This window comes from Bos grunniens, chromosome 2 (assembly GCF_055505025.1).
Source record: "Bos grunniens cultivar Pamir isolate PY7600 chromosome 2, Bosgru_T2T1.0, whole genome shotgun sequence".
NCBI classification, from domain to species: Eukaryota; Metazoa; Chordata; class Mammalia; order Artiodactyla; family Bovidae; genus Bos; species Bos grunniens.
Window position 1 is genome coordinate 66,517,504 of NC_141166.1, and position 13,635 is coordinate 66,531,138.

At 42.7% G+C, this 13,635-nt stretch overlaps 1 long non-coding RNA gene across 1 annotated transcript; it reads left to right on the top strand.

Annotated features, from left to right (window-relative positions):
• The first annotated feature begins 6,318 nt into the window (after positions 1-6,318).
• Positions 6,319-9,707, top strand: LOC147378195 (uncharacterized). Its single transcript, XR_015151466.1, has 2 exons — positions 6,319-6,445; positions 8,433-9,707. It is a non-coding gene; the product is annotated as an uncharacterized LOC147378195 (long non-coding RNA).
• The last annotated feature ends 3,928 nt before the right edge of the window (positions 9,708-13,635 follow it).

Below are 13,635 nucleotides of genomic sequence, written 5' to 3' on the forward strand. Positions count from 1 at the left end.
CTGCAGGGGGCTACTTTGGGCCCAACTTCAATTGCTATGTATTATTTTGCCTATGTGGCAGGAAAACATTAAACCTTTAAGTACTAATGGAAAGGTTATTCCCATGTAAGTGTGAACCAGAAAATAGAGAAAATGAAGCATAGCTTCTGCTTGTCTTCCAGGGGCTCCCCAAATCTGTCTCTTTGCCATCACTTCACATACACACATATACATATATCCACATATTTCACTGCGGGTATCTGGAAGAGACATGGGAGACAGCCCATGGCCTGTGCATCAGCATTTTTATAATGAGTGGGGAAGGGACCCTAGGGCAAAAGGTCAACTTTTGGACAAGAGCAAGATGAATCTTTTCTCCCTGTCCCTCTGCTGCCTGAATCACCTGAAGCAGACAGACCTGGACTTTGTTACAGGTAAATAATTACAGTTGTATCTGCCATAAATATCTTGCTGAAGGGGCCATTGCAAAAATTGAGATTGTATCTCCAAGCAACTGTCAAATGGCTAGAATAAATTCAGAGGACTTGAAATACTGATGTACATTTTCTATCATAGATATCTCTTGGTCTAGACTTTCAGACTGCAACTTGACAGAACACCTAGGATGGCTGAGAAATTAAGGAGTCAGGAACAAAAAAATTACATAGTGTTGGTGTTCTGTGGTTTGTGTCTTCTTTATCTGTGGTCTCGGCAAACAGGAAGTCCTTGTGAATTGGGGGGCTTGAGCAGAAATGTTAAAGGCACAGATCCCTGGAATTAAAAAAGCCAAGGAGGTAATAAATCTTGGACCAAAATGGAAAGCCTGAAGAGGTCAGTGAGCTACAGCCAACCTAATATCTGTACTTCTCAGGGCCGCAATAAATCTGACACTACTCCTTCTTGGCTCAGCTGGCTTCTGTGTAGCCGGCAGATCAAAGCCTCCCCCAGGACCGTCTGCAATCACCTGTTTCTCATTGGCCTGGTAGGCGAAGTAGGCAGAATGGGGAGGGAAGGATGGGGCTGTGCCCTCCTTCTCAGCACCATCTGGGGACCATATTTAAATACCTACAACCTGGAGTTTAGGGAGAGGGTCCTGGGGGAACTGGAAAGCTCTGTCCTAAACTGGAAGAAGTGAAGGATCAGCAGCAGAAAGGAGTGGCAGTGAAGCAGACAAAGGTTTTCTAGATGAAGATGCTGTGTTGTTTGGGTCTAAAGGGAGAAAGGGAGGAGGAACATCTTGGAGCTCTCTGAATTTGATCACTAGTCAATTTCAGCTCAGCTGGATCTTTATCTCACACATTCCCCCAAATTATTCATTTTTTTCCCTTCGGCAATACTTAGTAAAATGTCCGTTTATTTATTTGTGTAAAAATCTATGGCAGACCTCTTACTCACCTTATCACTAACACTGCCAAGGAGATATTATTACTTTCTTCCTTCAGGTGAGGAAACTGAGGCTCAGGGTAGTTAAGGACCCTAGCTGCGGTCATATAGCTAGGGGGTAGCAGAGTCAGGATTTGAATTCAAGCTTCCAAAATGGAAAACTCCACACAGTTCCTATGCTGCCATGGTAAATCTGCTGTGATCAGGGTACCACTAAATCCTGCAAAGGATGTAAAAATAAAGCAGAAGATCCTAGTTTAAAAAAAAAAAACGATTTGAAAGTTGAGATCTGACATATCTATAAATAATAGTGATACAAAATAGAGTGTGATAAATGCCTTGAGAGACATACAGATGAAATATGAGGGAATTGGAGGAGGCAGCAGTTGCTTCTGGGTAGCGTGGGCACTTGTATTGGCTCTCAGAACATCAGTAGGATTTGGGCCTCTGGCTCTCAAAGGAAAGGATATTGCAGCTGAGAAAATGGCTGTTGGGAGGCTCCAGCCAGCAAAGCAATGAGAGCACATGGGATTTCAAGAAGCTGAGTTTGGAATAAGCTACCCCAAGAGGAATATTACAGGGAGATGAGTTTGGAAAAACCTGTAGTTTAAGGGTATGTATGTCTTCTAATCCTGGATTAGGAAATGGCAACCCCCTCCAGTATTCTTGCCTGGAAAATTCCATGGGCAGAGGAGTCTGGCAGGCTACAGTCCATGGGGTTTCAAAGTATCAGACATGACTGAGTGACTGAGCATGCACACACGCATGTTTTCTAATGGACTTCCCAGGTGGCTCATTGCTGGAGACACAGGAGACACGGGATCGATCCCCTGGAGTAAGAAATGACAAACTCCTCCAGTATCCTTGCCTGGAAAATTCCATGGCATGGAGCCTGGCAGGCTACAGTCCATGGGATCACAGAGTCGGACACAACTGAGCGACTAAGTGCTTGCGCACACACACACACACACACACATACAAACACAAGTCTTCTAATACTGAATGGAAGTTCCTATAAGCGAGAGTTATTGGAGACTTTTAAGCTCATGATTTAGAAAGCTTATTTTTTTGTGACAGAGTAGAGGACAAATTGGAGAAGACAGAAAGGATGCAGAGAGATGAGTGGGAGGCTATTGTAATAATCCAGGTTTTGAGGATCTTGCCCTTGAAGACTGTTTGACTTCTATATATTTTTGGCTTTGTTGTTGGGGGAAGATCAATTTTTTCTGAACTTTTATCAAATGTCCTTTTCCTAATTAAAGTATAGTTGCTATATAATATTAAATAGGTTACAGGTGTACAGTATAATGGTTCACTATTTTTAAAGATTATATTACATTTGTAGTTATTATAGAATATTACCTGCATTTCCCATGTTGTAAAATATACCTAATAGTTTGCACCTTTTAATCCTCTGCCCCTATTGTGTGCTATCCACTTCCTTCTCCCCACTGATAACCACTAGTTTGTTCTCTACACCTGCTTCTATTTTGTTACATTTGTCAGTGTGCTGTATTTTTTTGACTTTCCTGGTAGCTCAGCTGGTAAAGAATCAGCCTGCAATGCAGGAGACCCTGGTTTGATTCCTGGGTCAGGAAGATCCCCTGGAGAAGGGATAGCATACCCATTCTAGTATTCTTGGGCTCCCTTTGTGGCTCAGCTGGTAAAGAATCTGCCTGCAATGTGGGAGACTCTGGGTTTGATCCCTGGGTTGGGAAGACCCCCTGGAGGAGGGCATGGCAACCCACTCCAGAATTCTTGCCTGGAGACTCCCCATGGACAGAGGAAATGATATCACACAGTACTTGTCTTTCCCTGTTTGATTTATTTCACTTAGCATAATGCCCTCCAAGTCCATCCATGTTACTGTAAATGGAGAATTTCATTCTTTTTTATGTCTGAGTAATATTCCATTGCATGTATATACTACAGAAGATCATCTTTTTAATATTTATCAACAGAAGTGTTGTGAAGTCTTAGGTGTCCTGAGTCACACATTGTGAATCATTCTCTAGAGGTGAGCAAGTCTCTGGAGGCTGAGTAAGCATCCAGGGGATAACTAGATTATGAATAAAATGAGAGCTTCTTCCTAGTTTTCTCTAAAGGCTCTTCCAGAGATCCTGTCATTTCCAGTCCAGCGCTTCCACAAGCTTGCCCTTTCTCAAGGAATCAAAATTCCTCTCCAAGAGCTGTTGATTCTCTGGGCAGAGGAGCACAGGATGTATGGGAAGCAGAGGGGCCAGGAGTCAGAATCTCAGATTCCAGTCTCTGTGCAGGCCCTAAACTTTGCACCAATCACTTTACCTCGTTGGATTCAGTTTTACCATCTCCAAAACATGGAGAATATAATTCTTGGTTTGCCTAACATTGTATAGGATTATATAATACAGATTGCATGGGCGTTGGCTTTCAGATACCCTACCACCAAAGTCCTAGACTTCTTTTGAGATGTTTCAGATACTCCCCACAGATAATCACAGTCTGAACAGATCCTTGTGAATCCATTGTAACTGAACATATTTGGCTTCTGCTGTAAATATGTAATGCATGAATTAATGACTAAACCACTGGTGATGGATAAAAGACATTCAGTTGGGAATTGGGGGAGATGTAAAACAGAATCCAGGATCTACATAAATAGTGAGATCTTCAGCAAACCATTTATCCTCACCTGCAGCTTCTGCTTCTTCATCTGTCACATGCTTTGGTTTTGAATAGATGATCTGTGTCCCTTCCAGTGATGAGGCTATATTTCTCCATTATGTGGAGATTAGGGGAATATAAATAAAATGTATTGTGACAATGCTTTAACTAATGCTTAGAAATAGAAAGCAAGGCTTTGTATCACATCAGCTATGCAGATTATGATCAGATACAGGGAGTCAGGCCTGGAAGCATAGAGACAAAATGCATGCGCTTTACTCTTAGGAAGGCCACCTACAAGCCTTCATTTAGTGCTTACTCATTCTTAGTTTTTACACAGTTCTAACATGCTTGGTGATTTGATGTTACAGCTCACAGCAGAAAGGGAACAGCTAGCTAACATCAGGTACTTATGAAGCAGTGACAGTCTGACACAAAGCTGGTAGAAATGAAAAAGGTGAAAGGCCTTAAGAGGCTGGAGGAAGAACACAAAAGCACTTGAAGATAGGGATTGTTGATCATACAGGGGAAATTTTTTTACGCAACCTAGTTGCATCCATCTCCCTCTATGGCAGGAGTTAAGCTCATGAGACATCCAGAGGAATCCAAGACAGTTAGGAAATTGGCTTCCAAGTTAGAGCAGATGAGTTAGCAAAGAAGCAGAGCAAAGGCTACACCAAATATTTGTTTTAAAACCCAACCTGTCAAATCTGAGGGCTGAGGGAAAAACCAACTTCAGAAAAGCATGAGGTAAAAAGGGCATTGAGATTCAAGGGATCCAAGATAAAGAAGATTGTTCAAGTGGTTCTATTAGACACACTAATTGATGTTCCAGTACTGACCCTGGGTCATTATGATGAGAAAAGTACTGAAGGGAGCACAGAAGCCTTGGGAAGCTTTCTAACAGAGTGGATTTGGGATAGGGGAGGGTTGGGGGTTCAAGCTTTGGTTCTTAAAGGGTTAAGAGTTACTTGGAAATCTCCTTATCTAAATCCCCCCCAATATCAGCCCTCTCCTGACTGTTGAGGTACATGAATTTCAGGGGTGTCTGGGGGCATATTCCAGTGAGCCCTGATGGATGATGGCAAGCCCACAGTGCCAAGCATCTGAGAGAGGCTTCAGTGCCATCAGGCGCCCTGTTCATCTGTATTTTGCGCTGCTTTGGGAAGACATGCAGAGAGGAAGCATTACTGAAAACCCCAGCTGCCTCGTGCCAGACAGTATCTTCTTACTCCCTTTTCCCACCACCTCACCACTATAGCTAGTAATTTGCAACAACTTGTGGATCTGGTGACCTGGGTTGTGGGTGCGGGCAGGATCATGGGCCTGGAAGCCTTCATGAAGGGCCAAGGAAACCCTGGTTTGGATCCCTGCTCCCTGTGGTTACACTTCCCTCCGAGGAGCGCCTGTAAAAGCAGAGAGACATTCCAGAGAGCAGCCAGGAGGAAGCAGGAGACCACTTCACAGACGCAGGGCTAGTATGCAGCAATGGGAAGACTTTTAAGGGAAAAATTCGGCTGCTGTTGCCACTTTAGCACTCAGGACACCTGCAAATGTCAAATGTGAACAGGCTCTAAATCTTAGGTCTGCCTAGGAGCACTGTGCTCATACGGGAGATTTAGCCCATGTCCCTCGGAGTAAGGCAGTGATAGACCCATTTCACAGGCAGTGGCACTGAGGCTCAGAATGGTTAAGCAGTTTTCCTGACATAAAAATCCTAGGGTGACAACTAAGGGTTTCAAATCAGATGTGCCCTATACTGCCACACTCGGCTTTTTTCCCTATGCAGGTTTCCTGGAGGATCCCTCTTCAAGTTGGAGACAGAACTCTTCTATCTTGGAACAGAAGCAGCAGGATTACCTGGGAACCTGTTAAGAATGCAAATTCTTAGGCTGCACCCCAGATCTATGGAATAAGACACTCTGGGGTGGGGGGCATGGTTCAGCAATTTGTGTTTCAGTGAAGCTGCCTGGTGATATTGATTGCACCTGAAGTTTCAGAGCCCATGCTTGAAGGGCTTCCTAGTTAAAGTGTAGTCCCAGGACCAGCAGCAAGGAATCACGAGGGAGATTGTGAACAATTCAGCATCTCAGGCGCTCTTCTGAATCTTGGATCTGAGTCTGAATTTCAACAGGATTCCTGGGGACTTGAGGGCACATCAAAGTTGGAGAAGGACCCAGCTCTACTGGTTGAAGGTATTGCTGAATCCACACTGTGGTCCATGACCTGAGTGGTAAGCAGTTCTCCTGAAGTTCCAGAAAAGGACTGGCACCACCCCCAACAGAGCAGACAAATAGGGGTGAGTGAGCAGGGCTGGGCTAGACTTTGAATGGCAGGCCATGCCCAGGACCTCGTTGCTCTACTAAGGTTAGAGCATCTGGAAGAGACCACAACATCAGAAGACTTCACTTCTGTGAGATGCTCCCTGGAGGACAGGGAGGTAAAGGTTTTCTCCTTCCTTACCAAACTGACATAGTAGCTGCTGGGCTGTGTGAGCTGAGAAGAATTCTCCTTCTGTGTCTGGGTGCAGTAGTCGTGAATCCTGGGATCAATTAGAATGCCTGTCATAAGTGTGGGCTGGGGCAATGGTGTTACACCTGGGGCAATAGTGTATAAGAGTAGAAGGGCAGGGGATGGAGATTTTGAGCAGATTCAGGATAACTAAGAAATCTGGTAAACACTTAATTACAGATATGTTTTTCTCTTTGCACAGCTTGTAGACAATCATATATCCTTGTTAAAACCTAACAACCATTTTAAAAAGATAAAAATGAATATAGTAAAAAAAAAAAAAAAAAACGCAAGCAGTGTGTATACACGTATATAAACTGTCCTGTCTTGACAACCACTCCTTCCAAAGATACTTTTAGGCGCCCACGCGTGCACACACACACACACACACACACACACTTCACTTAATTTATTTGGAGTTTGGATCACTCAAATAATTATTTTCCAGGGTTACATAGTACTTCATCATGTGAATACACAATAATTTACTTAGCTAGTGCTTCATTAATGGGCATTTTGATTGTTTCTCATCTCTTTACTACCATGGATTATACTGCAAAGAATACCCCTGTGAATGTGTGTTTGTTTTCATGTGTATTTCTGTAGAATTGATAATCCAAGAGAACGTGCTAACATTGAACATTATTACTATCTAATCATTAGACTTTTTTCTTGAAAACTGTTTTTTTACTATTTAATTTTTTTATTGGAGTATAGTTGATTTACAATGTTGTGTTACTTTCTGCTGTATGCAAAGTACATCGGTTACACATATATTCAATCTTCACAGATTCTTTCCCCATACAGGTCATTACAGAGTATTGAGTAGAGTTTCCTGTGCTATATAATAGCTTATTAGTTATTTATTTTATAAATAGTGGTATATATATTTCAACCCAAATCTCCCCATTCATCCCCCTCCCCTTAGAAAGTGAAAGTCACTCACTCATGTCCGACTCTACACCCCCACAGACAGTCCATGGAATTCTCCAGGCCAGAATACTTGAATGGGTAGTCTTTCCCTTCTCCAGGGGATCTTTCCAACCCCTGGTAACTATGAGATGACTTTCTACAACTGTAACTCTTGTTTCTATTTTGTAAATAAGTTCATTTGTACCATTTTTTAAGGTTGCACATATATATGGTATCATATAATATTTGTCCTTCTCTGTCTGACTTACTTCACTAACTATGGCAGTCTCTAGGTTTATGCATGTTGCTGCAAATGGCATTATTTTGTTCATTTTTTATGACTGAGTAATATTCCATTGTACATATGTACCACATCTTTTTTATCCATTTCTCTGTTGATGAATATTTACATTGCTTCCATGTCCTGGCTATTGTAAACTCTGCTGCAATGAACAGTGGGGTACATATATCCTTTATAACCATGTTTTTCTCCAGATATATGCCCAGGAGTAGAATTGCTGGATCATATGGTAGCTCTATTAATAGTTTTTTAAGGAAACTCCATACTGTTCTCTATAGTGGTTTCACCAATTTACATTCCACTAACAGTGTAGGAGGGTTCCATTTCTCCCCACCCTCTCCAACATTTATTATTTGTAGATTTTTTGATGATGGCTATTCTGATCAGTCCACTCCAGTACTCTTGCCTGGAAATCCCATGGTCAGAGGAGCCTGGTAGGCTGCAGTCCATGGGGTCGCTAAGAGTCGGACACGACTGAGTGGCTTCACTTTCACTTTTTACTTTCATGCATTGGAGAAGGAAATGGCAACCCACTCCAGTATTCTTGCCTGGAGAATCCCAGGGACGGGGAAGCCTGGTGGGCTGCCGTCTATGGGGTTGCACAGAGTCAGCCACCACTGAAGAGACTTAACAGCAGCAGCAGCAGCATTCTGATCAGTGTGAGGTAATACCTCATTGTAGTCTTAATTTGCACTTCTTTAAGGAATGATGCTAAAGCTGAAACTCCAGTACTTTGGCCACCTCATGTGAAGAGTTGACTCATTGGAAAAGACTCTGATGTTGGGAGGCATTGGGAGCAGGAGGAGAAGGGGACGACAGAGGATGAGATGGCTGGATGGCATCATCAACTCAATGGACGTGAGTTTGAATGAACTCCAGGAGATGGTGATGGACAGGGAGGCCTGTCGTGCTGCAATTCATGCGGTCACAGAGAGTCGGACACAACTGAGTAACTGAACTGAACTGAATAATTAGGGATGCTGAGGTTTTTTCATGTGCTTTTTGGTCATATGTATGTCTGGAGAAATGTCTATTCAGATCTTCCACCCATTTTTTGATTGGGTTTTTTGTTCTTGTTGGTATTGAGCTTCATGAGCTGTTTATATATTTTGGAGATGAATGCCTTGTTGGTCACTTTGTTTGCAAATATTTTCTTCCATCCTTTGGGTTGTCTTGCTTTTTGTTTATGGTTTCCTTTGCTGTCGAAAACCTTTTAAGTTTAATTAGGCCCCATTTATTCATTTTTGTTTTTATTTTCATTACTCTGGGCGATTGGTCAAAACAATATGGTACTGGCACAAAGGCAGAAATGTCGTTCATTGGAGCAGGATAGAAATCCCAGAGGTTAACTAATCTGTGATAAAGGAGGCAAGAACATACAATAAAGAAAAGACAACTCTTCAATAAGCTACATGTAAAAGAATGAAATGATAACCCTCCCTAACACTATGCACAAAAATAAATTCAAAATGAATTAAGGACCGAAATGTAAACCCAGATACTTATAAACGTTTTAGAGGGAAATTTATGCTCCAGCATAAAATTTATACTTTGATCCACCTCCTAGAGTAATGAAAACAGACTTAAAAAAAAAAAACTCTCATCAATTGCTCCAACGATGCTCTTTGTAGCAAACAGATTCAGTCTGAAATCAATGGTTACTTTTAGTGTCACGTCTCCTTAGTCTCCTATTTGGAAAAGCCCTTCAATCCTTTTTGGACCGAGGATTACAAACCAGTTATTTCATGGAATGTTCCTCAATTTGTGTTTCTCTGATGTTTTCTGGTGATAAGATTCAGATGAGGCATCTTTGGCAGAATTATCACATGAGTGATGCGGGAATCTTTTCATCGCATCCTAGCAGGTGACGCATGAAACTTTTATTTGTCCCCATTGCTACCGAAGTTCACTTTGATCACTCGATTAAGGTGATGGTTGCTTGTGCCTTCATATTAAAGTAACTCTTTTTATCTTTATAGTTCATTAGTATTTTGTCAGGAGGAATTTTGAAGCTGTGTAAATACCTTGTTCCTCATCAGACTTTCCATGTACTCATTTATTGATCTTTCTTAGTACGCTTTACTTTTTAATAAGTCACATTCCATTACAATTGCTACTTATTTTGGTGTTCAAATTGCTCTGATTTGGCCATAGGAGCCCTTTTGAACAGGCTTCTACACGCTTTTGGCCTTTTGCATCACTGAGCTTCCCCGTTGTCCAGCCTCTGGGGTGTTCCTCTATCATATTGTACTTTCCCCTCAGTCCTAAATTCAGCCACTTCTCCAAGGAGTCCTGATTTCTTTTAGGGTTGAGTAATGGTTACATACACACACAAGCATACATTTACATTATGGTTATTTCTTTGTCTGTCTATACATACATATTGAAAACGGTGAGCTCACAGTGGTACTTCAGATTTCTGTGTTGTGTGCTATGCTAAGTCGCTTCAGTTGTGTCCAACTCTGTGCGACCCCATGGACTGCAGTCTGCCAGGCTCCTCTGTCCATGGGATTCTCCAGGCAAGAATATTGGAGTGGGTTCCATGCCCTCCTCCAGGGGATCTTCCTACCAGGGATAGAACCTGAGTCTCATGTCTCTTGCATGGCAGATAGGTTCTTTATCCCTAGTGCCACCTGGGAAGCCCCTATGGTTTGGTCTGATTTTCTCCCTTTCCATATTTTAAACTCCTTTCTGACAATAAGAACCTTAGGTGCTATTTTTCTGAGTATAGTCAGTTATTTATTTTAGCCTCTTGTATATAACCAGTCTCCCACCTTGATCTATACCCCTCTCTCACACAGATGTCCTCCATATCCATTCTGGCTACACATGTGGGATTTCTCTGCCACCCTCTCTTCCCACTGGTGAAATCTCTCCTGACATCATTCAGACTGGCCATTCCTGTGGGGTCCTCCTTGGCTCTCTTAGGCTGTGACTCCCACTCAGGGCCACATTCCCTCACATAGGTGCCCTCATCTTGCCAGGCTTCCACTCTGAGCCACTATGGCTTTTCCTACCTCCAGTCCCACCTAAAACCTTTAGGGCTGAAGTGCACAGAAAGGAAGGAAAGAGAAGGAAGAAGACACCAACCAGCAATTTAATGGTCTAGAGAACTCCTTCTCTTCCAAGAGAAATGATCCTTCATTGTTCCCTACTGTTGAATTTGATAAACCCCTATCTTGGGCCGCTTTCTGATTCAAGGGATCTTGGAATGTTTTCCTGAAAGAAATGTATGCTACTGAGGTTTGGTCTCGAGCAAGAGCATATGTGAGGGCAGGTTTCTGAGGCTATGAGTGGGGCCCAGATCTATTCTTGAGCACTTTTTATGTGTGACTTGTAAAAATGTAGATCCTCTGATAAGCAGTCATTAATGTGGGATTAGACATGCAAGAAATGTAACAGCTATGAGAGGAAAAGGGTAGGGGAAAGAGAGGCTGGAAGAGATGTCTACTTTGATGGTGGCCTGCCCTTGAGTGAAAGAGAGAGGGAAGGAAGGAGGGGCGGGTGAAGGCATTTCAGACTGTAGTGCGGTTCTAAGGAGAGTACGATAAGGCTTTCAGGGGGACCAAGCCAGTCTCCCAGCAAAGAAGTCCCCTGGCATATAGGAAGGGACCTATCTTAGCATCCCTGCTGACCTTAGTTATTGGCTGGGATAAGCTGTAGGAAGAGTGCTCTCAGCAGGAATGCCATGATGAATTTCAGAGGATGGCAACTGGGCCATGGGTTAATTATGCTTCCTGACATCAGAGATCTAAGAGGAGTCTTCTCATGGCTGCCACGTAAACAGAGGGCAAGGTATCTTTCAAGAAAAGTAAGATTACATCATCGTCTGTGACCATACAAGAATACCAGCAATCAGAGAGATGTCACCTGTCTCTACAAGCAGAGACACACAGAGAAATAGGGTGCGAGAAGTCTAGTAAAGAGGAAGAAAGATGAACCCTCTTGCCAGGTATCTGATGCAATTGGCAGTCCATTTTTAGACTAAGTGAAAGTACCCATCCATGAACCCCTTTGCCTGGAATGTTGAAACTGGCCACTCACAAAGCCAAACTAGCCTCCCACAGGCCCACTGCAACCATCACTCCCCTCTCTTGACTCTTGGATCTTTGATCCCCTGATTTCATTCCTACTTTAACTCCCCATGATTACCTAGCTCCTCCTTCTTGGTTGGCAACACACTCACATTCCTTTCTTGGCTTTAGTAGCCTTGGCGCCTCCACACCAGTGGGTTTTTAACTTGGCATCTCCCTTGGGCTCTGTGGCTCCCACAGCTGTGTGTGGGAATCATTTTCTCTTCCAACTCCTCTCAGCAGAGCCCACTGGCCAAGCCAGGCCAGTGACCTTTACTCTTCAGTGTAATTGGCAATTCAGGCAGAATGGGGACAACCTGGAGCATGTGGGTCCCCCAGGTAGCACTGGAAGATAGTAGGAAACTCCACAGTCCTATGCCTCTTGGTTAAATTTGATCAAAATACTCTTCATCTTTTGACATTGCTCATAGCCTTCCCAGGTGTCACAAGGGTAAAGAATCTGCATGCAAAGGCAGGAGACACAAGGGACATGGATTCGATCCCTAGGTCAAAAAGATCCCCTGGAGAAAGAAGTGGCAACCCACTCCAGTATTCTTGCCTGGGGAATTCCATGGATAGAGGAACCTGATGGGCTGTAGTTCATAGGGTGGCAAAGAGTCAGACACGACTGAGCAACTAAGCATGCACTCACAGCCTTCCAGTTTCACCTCTAATATTGGAAATAATTTGAATCCTTACATTTGTATACCATCTATACATCTTTTTAGGTTTTACAATAATGAAAGGTTGTAATAGCATTTTATAGGTGGGAAAGTGAAAAACCCATAGAAGGTTAAGTGATATGCCTAAGGTCACAGCTAGATGCTACAGAAGCACAACTGAGTTAACATTTAGTTAAATGTTCATTCCACAACACATAACCCGCCCCCCCCCCCATCTATTGTGTGTCTCCCACCTATGGATTCCTTCTCAGCTCTCTTGAAAACCTGCTGCATGAATTCTGATTCCCTCCCCCAGCTTCTGCAACCTTATGAAATAACGTGCTTTACTGAATCATCGCTTTACCTACAAGATATAATTTTATTCTACTGCCTCTGATTTCATTATCTCTGTTTTGTCACTCGATCTCGCTTTTTCTAGGGGTACCAAAGGATTTACAATGAATGATAAGAATGGAATTATAAGCACCAAAAAAATAGAGAATAATTAAATGTCAGTCATGGCCATGATAGAGTGAATGGAATTCTGTATCTCACTATTTGGGGTGCTGACTCTGATAATACTCATTAACTGTGTTTTTATTCTTATGGCTGTGAATTTGGCTGAGAATTCAACTGTATGTGGTGAATCATACTTACCTTGCCTTCCCCCCACCCTCGGGCCTCCCCCGGTAAGAAGATAAGCATCTTTGGGAGTGAGAATTTTTAAATAAGATTGTTTATGAATCAAGGAACAGTTATTAATACCTAAAGTGCATTCATATGGTGATTGTTTTCTGGTGATGAGAATGAGAAGTGTTATTTCTCTATTAAATTATGGAAGCTACTATATTATGCACGCCATACTGATGTGCCAGCTCTGTTTCTCTCTACTCACAGTGATGCTTGGAGTTTCATTTTCAAACCTGATACCTCCATAAATTGGCCTGAATGTTTTGTGCGTACATGAGTATTGGTGCCAAGGAAAAAACAATGGTTGCTAAATAAGCAAGCTGAGTCTACTCTAGGGTCTGCATTACAGGCAGGTTACACTCTGTAGACTGCTCTAGAATCATGTGGTCTGTCCAGGGCCCCACTCTTAAAGGAATATTAAAAATGCAGTGAGAAAGGGTTAGATCTACAAGGTGAGCCACAGGAAGAGCAGCCAAAGAAA